The sequence below is a fragment of the Euprymna scolopes genome, chromosome 5, assembly GCF_053919585.1.
Source record: "Euprymna scolopes isolate OS-2025 chromosome 5, ASM5391958v1, whole genome shotgun sequence".
NCBI classification, from domain to species: Eukaryota; Metazoa; Mollusca; class Cephalopoda; order Sepiida; family Sepiolidae; genus Euprymna; species Euprymna scolopes.
The window spans coordinates 20,557,524-20,566,048 of NC_136486.1; positions in this window are offsets into that span (position 1 = coordinate 20,557,524).

An 8,525-nucleotide genomic window follows, 5' to 3' on the forward strand; every position below is an offset into this window, starting at 1 on the left:
ATTTGTTTTCACAACTGGTTTTCTAATATGTCCAGCTATGCAAATTGCATGTTTCAACTAGCTAACATACTCGCTAGCTAATCGTAAGGCCTCCAACTGTTAAATTCGTAGGTCGCTGAGAACTTATTATCCCAGCGAATAGTCACGTGAACAGAATTCTTGAATAACTTGCAATATACATTTTGGCTTAGATTCAGGACGTTCTCATGGAGATGAGATTTGTGTGCTTTGTAAATCCTTTGATCTGAAACTATTTGTCGGCCCGCTACGAAGCAATTCTAATCCTAATAACTATCGTCTTCTAACGTTAACTGGGATATTAGTCAAAATGCATACTCTATAAAATAACGTTTTATCAATAACAATTTCATGATACCTGAATCGATATTTTTTTTTAAGGAATTTAGACAAGAAAATTTTAAACTCAAATCTTGAAGGCTTAACATTCCCGAACTAGGAGGACATGGATTGACCACCTTGCTGTGCCAAGCTCGCATCAAGTCTGTTTTATAATGTTCACTTAAAAATCTATACATAGTTCCTCAAGCAAGAATACCAACAACAACAACATGAAATCCTTGTACTATACTGACTCATGAATTTATTTGTATTATTATTTGAATTCTTCCAACTACTTTTCTCATTTTGAGTGTGATTTTAACTCTTTTTTAAAATTCACTGAGAAAGAATACTCGTTCTATCAACCATAGAAGTCCTAAGTAATTCGCAAGAACCCGTGGCGCGGTGGGTAAAGTCCTTGGAAAAATTCAGTTGTAAAAGTGACCTTCTTCTGAAAGTTGAAAGTTCAATTCTCAGTGTGTGCGACCGAAAGTATGCGAATTACTTAGAACTTCTATCTAGTTATGGCTGACAGAACGAGAGCATACTAACCCGTAAGTTAAATAAAAGGTTTTGTTCTAAACTCCCGAGTTCTACAACAAATTCCCGAGTTTGACAAAATACACCACGAACAAGGTCGAAGGTTACATCGACCGAAACGTTGTAAAAATGACACACAAGATAAGAACAATAGTCCGAGGAATCCAAAAAATACGAATAACCAATCCTCATCTACAAAATTCAGAAACATTATACGAATTTATTTTACTCCAAAACAAGTTTTGAAGTCAATGTTAGTGATTTTAAGTCTGTAGTGATTAAATTGATGTGAATTTTGACATTAAATGCCGAATGATAACCCAAATCTGTAACACAGAATCGTTACCAAGGTTACATGAAAGATGGGTGGCAAGGGGGGGGGGGCAACAGGTCAAACCGTAGGCCAAATAAAGTCGAACGCTGATGAATGACGTCACGTTTTTGAGCAAGAAAAAAAAAACTAAGGGTTTCAGATTAGTTCTCTCCGGGGAGCAATGCAAGCGAATTACTGCTAATAATGTAGAATACTCTTAGGTGAATGTTACTTCGGTGTATGTCCGTTTGCGTCATTCATTTCTGATGTTAGAAAATTAAGCTAATTCGTCATAATTTGCTTTCCCTGACAAAACACGTGAAAGACTGAAACTGCAAATTTTCCATCATTAAAATTGACTCAGCCAGTTGATGCATAACTCAATTGGTTAGGATGCTCCTATTTGACTGTTAATATGCCAATTCTATTCCTTGCACTGGTGGTGAGATTGTTTATTAATAAAGTTGGTATCATTTCTGCAACGATGGTATACATATTTAAGTTTTTTATTATTTAATTCTTTGAACATATGTAAATGATCGTGGATTAATTTCGTTTGCCTTCTATTTACTTTCTTTCTCTCTCTCTCATATATATATATATATATATATATATATATATATATACATATATATATACATATATATATAATAGAAAATTCTTATTATTGAAAATTTATTCAAATTTAAAAAAAAAAAACAAAAAAAAACATTATAAACCTATAAAGATGGTTTACAAAGTTTTAATTATCCGACAAGGAGTACAAATAAACTTGAAATACCTTATTCTGCAGAGTTTCAAAAGATGCAATCCTTCTCATCATAGGAAAGAGGTTTGCAAAATATACAATAAATTTTGCAGATCAATGTATTGCAAGAAACTACAAATAGTAATTGAATAAGAAGGTAAAATCCCGAAGAGGATATATTCCAAATAAGTCCATTGATAATCCATTGTTAATCCATACGGAACGGGAAAACAGAATTATAAATGTCCTGGGTAAATCATTGCTTCAAGAAAAAAAATTATCAGATCATGGAGAATCAAAGTTTCATTAAAAAAAAAACGTTTAAAAAAATTAAGATTCATGGGATAGCAATAAAAGATTGAAATTAAAATTGAGAAAGGAGGAGTAAGAAAAAAAATGAAAATGAAAAAGAATGAGGAGAACAGAGAAGAGGAAAAAAGAATAGTAAGAAGCCTAAAAAGAGGGGAGAAAGAAAGATAGACACAGTTGAGAGAAAACGGGAGCAAGAAAGGCGATGAGGCAGATGGAGAACCATTGTAAAAAAACAAATTTTTATAACAGATAAATATAGGTCAGATGAGTTCAATTTGACCCAGACAGGGAGATAATTGTGTGTAAATGATAATTCAAATTTATTTGTTCAAAATTTGAAGGGAAGTTAAAATTGGTAGAAAGGTTTACAGATAATAAGTAATTGGTTTAGTAATCTAATGTATAAGTGTCCGTATACACATATATCCATATACAAATGTATAAATGCATATGCATACATATATAAAAAAATTATATATATATATATAAGAAATAGTGGCATAAACTGATTCTAAATGCGTTGGTTGAGTTCAATGGTTTTTCTTTGGGAGGGGTACCTGTAAACACTGAAATAAGTAAGTGTTTTTTTTTTCTTCTGTTTCTACGAAATTTAAATAACCCCATTTGCTTTCATAAATATTTTTATTACCAATTCCTTTTCCATTTAAAGGAAAAAAACTTGCCAACTATTCTTGAGGAGTATACGTTTGTCTCTGACGAGTTTGTTTAGTGGGCTTCTGCTATTCAACGAAACACGTATAAGACGTATTTCATAAAAATATAAATAAAATATTATGAATGAGAATTCAATAGTCCGGTTTTGGAATGTTGACTAACGATATATATAGATATATATATATATATACTACGATAGCGTGTGTGTGTTGTTGTTGTTGTTGTTATCATCATCATCATCATCATCATCATCATCATCATCATCATCATCATCATTATTATCATCATCTAAGAATGAACATGTTTTCGAATTTAACAAGTCTTTATCAAGTTCTGACATTTTTTAAATTCTTTTTGTAAATCATCTTTTCCCTCGAAGAGATATATTAATAAAATACCTCGTGGATAGTAGTCCCTGCAGGTGTTAATCAAGGTTGGTTTAAATATCTTGTGTCACAGAAGACTGCATGAAATAAGTTAATAAATAAAAAAATCGTCATTTTAAAAACATCGTTTCGTATTTGAATTATAGTTTAGAAATTAGAAAACCAAATGAAAATGTTTATATTTTAACTTCATCAAAGCGTCTCCACTTAAATAGAAAGATGTCCGTTTTGCGAACCAATGTTAATTCACCAAAATAATAATGAGCGATAATTTCAGAAATTAAACGTGCGTTCTTTGTCCAGAATTCTCTCTATATTGAAAACAAAAATAATTAAAAATCTGTATGATGTACGTACTCAAGACGAAACAAAAAATATCATATTCCAAAAGTCACATAAAGTAGTTTTATTTTTAAATAAGAAAATCAAATTTTATGAGTATCCGAGAAGTAACAACTATCTCGACTGCCATTTTGAAAAAAAATCTCAAGAGACAAAGGGTATCTCCCTCAACAATAATTCATACTTATTAGATTTATGCTGTAATGCTTACGAATTCCCATTAATCACTTAAAAATGTTTTTCCTTCTAAAAATAAAACTATTTTACGTGATTTTTTAAATATATTTTCGTTTCATCACAGGTATATACATTATGCATGCTTTCTGTATTTTTTTTTTAATATAAAAAGAATTCTGGAAAAGAACCGGAATTTTAGACAGCATAAATTACGGTTTAGATCTGGTTGCGATTAATTATAGATAACGTTATGATATATAGTTCTGGGTGATACGTGTTGGAACTGAGCAAAGGCTTATGTTATCTGTGCGACTATTGCTAAAAAATGACAATTCGCATGCACAAACCTAACACTTTCCAACAACTGGGCAATCGACACGTTAAACGCGAAAGAAAAAAAAAAGTTTCTTCAACGTTCTGTGCGAACATTTATAAAAGATCACACTCAGACATGTGCAAATTTGCCAACGCATGACCACAAGACACTTCATTTTTAGGTCAAGCAGCACTGGAGAGTCTCGCCAACGATTCCCGCACTTCAAATCTGTGTTGAGGAAATCGATTTTACTATTTATGTACGATAAATTAAGGCACGACAAAGTAAGACATGACAAATGTACGAAAACTGCGTTGGCCTTTTCTATTATAAAGTAACTTTTAGGCATCGATTACGAAAGATGTGTGGCGTCAATTCATGTGATAGTGAGTTATCAATGTTTACAGAAATGTTCTATATTATTGCACCCCTCTTTCTATAATAATAATAATAATAATAATAATAATAATAATAATAATAATAATAATAATAAAAATCTGTGTTCTGCATTATGTATTTTTTCTATTGTTTTTTTCGTGTCATTCACGTAGAAGACTTCTATAATTATTACATAACTGATGTATTTTTGTTATTTTATATCCGAAAGGCATTAAATCGAATTAAATTTTATTGTTCTTAACAACAAGGACCAATGTTAAAGAAAAGAAAATGGCTATTCGGAATGAAATAATGATTTTGTATGACGGAAGCTTTCTATAACAAAAGTAGAGAACTGACTTTATTATATAATCATCTAAAAACACACAATGACATATTTACTCATCATTAATTATTTCGACGAGTTTAAATGTTCATATTTTTTATTAAAACAAAACAGTTCAATTTGTACGAAAAGTATTAAATGGCAATGCGGTCACAGTTCAATGTTTAGATTGAAACCTAATGAATGTCACGAGCAAAGAACATGTTATATATATTATTCCTTAATTGGAATTTGTTTTTGAGATGAGCATTATATATATTAATTAATTTTTATTTCGGACTATTATTCTCATCTCTATTATTTCTTGTTTTCATTTTTATAGGTTGTTTTTTCACGACGTTTCGGCCAACTATTCCTCTGGCCTTCGTCAGGTGGTAACCGCGACGAATAGGAACTTCGAATCGCCTAACTGCATTCTCAGCAATCACTGCTACCTGTAGTTGTTGTCGTCTTACCACGTTTTTGGCCAAATAAACCTCTGGCTAGCTTTGAGTAGGATTGAAACCGCTATCTTCAGACAATGTCCACCTGGAACCGTAGAGATTCAACGTCTCTATCAACTGCGCCACGTCGTGAAAAACAACAACCTATAAAAATGAAAACAACAACTAATAAAGATGAGAATAATAGTCCGAAATAAAAACAAATAAAGAACATGTTAGTCCCACATCTTGGAGTCCTGGATATGACCTAAAACTATATCCGATGGTGAGGCCCCACATTGCGGGCCTTGGGGAGTGTGGAGCCACCCTTTAATTGCCACTGCTCCCAGGTCCACTCTGACCCGGAGTGGTAGTACCTGTTAGGGTCCCAACTATGGGTTAAATAGAATCCGACTTAAAAAACAAATATACTCCATTAAAAATCGTTCCTTAAAATAACTAGATTCGGCATTAAATAACCTGAAAAGGGTTCATATGCCGAAAACAAAAACAACCAACCAACCACATTTTGACTTTTGTTTCTATAAAAGTCTTCGTATTACCAGTGATCTATGATTGATATAAGTAAAAATAAAAATAAATAGATAAATAAAATACAAAATTTAAAAAAAAACGTGAAAAGCTGAACACATAAATATAATGTTTGTCTTACTATGAAAATACTTGTACTAAGGTAAAATTAATTCATTAAACACAACAGTTTTGAAACACCTTTATCGGCCATATTCTCAAGCGCTTTTAATTGGTGCACCCGATCGTCGTCAGGAGCGATTGTTGTTGTTGCCATTTTCTTTATTGAGGTTTGGTGTATTTATAGTTCTTTTTTGCTGTTGTTATACAGATGAGTGTAGGATGGTTAGGGGCGAATTATTTTTATTTTTAATTTTGATTTTCTTATTTTATATTTTATTTATTTATTGTTAGTTATTAAATACGGTTAGTATATTTGTCCCGATATTAAATGATATCCGGTTAATAAGGGGCTGTTGTTTTTTTAATAAGTATGTCTTCTAGTAATTTTAGTCTTCGTGTGCAATTGCTAAGGTATCGAATTTTAGTATTGTTAGTTAAGATATTTCTAATGTCGGACGATTTTAGGTTTTTATCATAAAGAGGTGTTGTTTATGGCGCTATTGTCTGCTAAATGGTAGGTTAATCGTCGGGAGAGTGTTGTTGTGGTGGCTATGTATGTGTTGTATGAGTTTTAAGAGTGGGTTCGAGGACATTCTTCAAAAGGGGCAACAATTTCATACACTACATACATCCTGCACCCACCTTTATAACCAATAAAAAAAGAACTATGAATACATCAAGCCTCAATAAAGAAAATAACAACAGCAGCAGCAGCAACAACAACAACAACAACAACAGCAACAACAATCGCTCCTGGCGACGATCGGATGCACCAATTGAAAGGGATAATTCTTTTTAGGCACGCCAGCAATTCTTTTTTTTTTGGCACGCCAGCACGCCAAAAAGTACGCCATGCGCCAAATTTCATTTCGTCATAAAAACAACTTTCTACAGAAAAAATCTTATTTTTACATTTTTATCTAGCGAATAGACATAAAATTATATATTAAAAACCGCGTTCATTATTTTTAAAATCCAACAACGGAGTAGAAGTCAATGTTTCGATTGTAAAACAAAACTAATTATTTTATAAATCTCTGAATTATTTTTTTCTAAAGAATGAAATTGAATAAAGTTTATTTTTACAAGAATATTTAGACATTTACCTAGCGAATAAGCATGAAAATATATGTGAAAAAAAACCCCACGTTTATCATTTTTAAAAAATCAAAATATTGCAAAGGGGTATGAAGCTGACTTTGATTTGATAAAATTGTGTTTGGCGTACTGCTGAATTATTTTTTTTAAAGAATAAAATTGAATAACGTTTATTTTTACAAGAATGTTTAGACATTTACCTAGCGAATAAGCATAAAAATATACATGAAAAAGTACTGAGTTTACTTCCTCTGAAGGCTGAAAGATATTCCTATGAACAATCATATGTCTTCTCAAACCAGCAGCAGACTTGTAAACCTTGCTGCATATTAAACAGATCGTTTGGTTCGCACTAATAGGTACAAAGTTAAACTGAACAGGAATTTTATGTGACTTAAGGTGGATGACGTAGCCAGCCTTTGACAGAAGTACTCGTTTATAGGTGTCGCATTTCCAGCTATGTGTGTCATGGTTAAGACCGAAGTTCTTGTTTCAGATTGCTGTGGGCCTGCTTTCTTTTCTCTAGAGCATCACAACTTTCATGTACAAGCTTTCGCCACTTCGGCTTTGGCAGAGTAAGTTCTCATGTTTCAATGTTGATTTGCAAGGCTTTCAAATAGTTCTTTGTACAGTCCCTGAACCTCTTTCCAGGCTTATGTTGGGGGCGATTGCCATTTTTCAGCTCCCTGTAAAATCTGTTTTGGAAGCCTACAATCTTTCATTCGAACCACATGGCACACCCAACACATGTGAGATCTGATTTAAAGAGCTTCAACACTAGAGCAACACACTCCCACAAGGACCTCAGAGTCGGGTACTTGTGCTTGTGATGTTTAACATCTCAAGCGTTTTTTTAAATCGTTCAGGCCATTTAATTTGTCTTTGATGCAATGTCCATGTTTCCGATGAATAGAATAGATTGGTTAGCACACAGGTCTTGTAAACGCAGATCCTTTTCTTGTTTGTGATGCCACGATCAGACTACATTCTATTGTCCAATGTTCCAAAAGCAACAGCGGCTTTCTGAATTCGTTTGTAGATTTCAGTATCAAGACAGCCACCCCTTGAAAGAGAACTATCAAGGTGGACAAACAAATAAACTACTCCTAACCTAGCACCACAGACCATGATGTTCGGCTTCGCGTATGATTATCCCAGTGCAAGAGTGAACATCACCTTTTTTTAAGCAGACTGATCTTCAGACAAAAGACAGTGTAGGAATCAGCAAAGCGATCCATTATATGCTGCATATCAGTCTCAGTGTGTGACAAAAATAGCATCGTCTGCATACAGTAGCTCATTTATTAAAATATGATGCAACTTGGTTCTGGCATTAAAAATGAAACCTGTGGTTCGAAACTTTAACATGACACCCTTATCACAATCTCGACACGCATGAGCAAGTAGAGCAGCAAAAATATAGAGAACAAAGTAGGGCCAGGAATATTACCTTGTTTGACACCATTGTCAACTGGGATT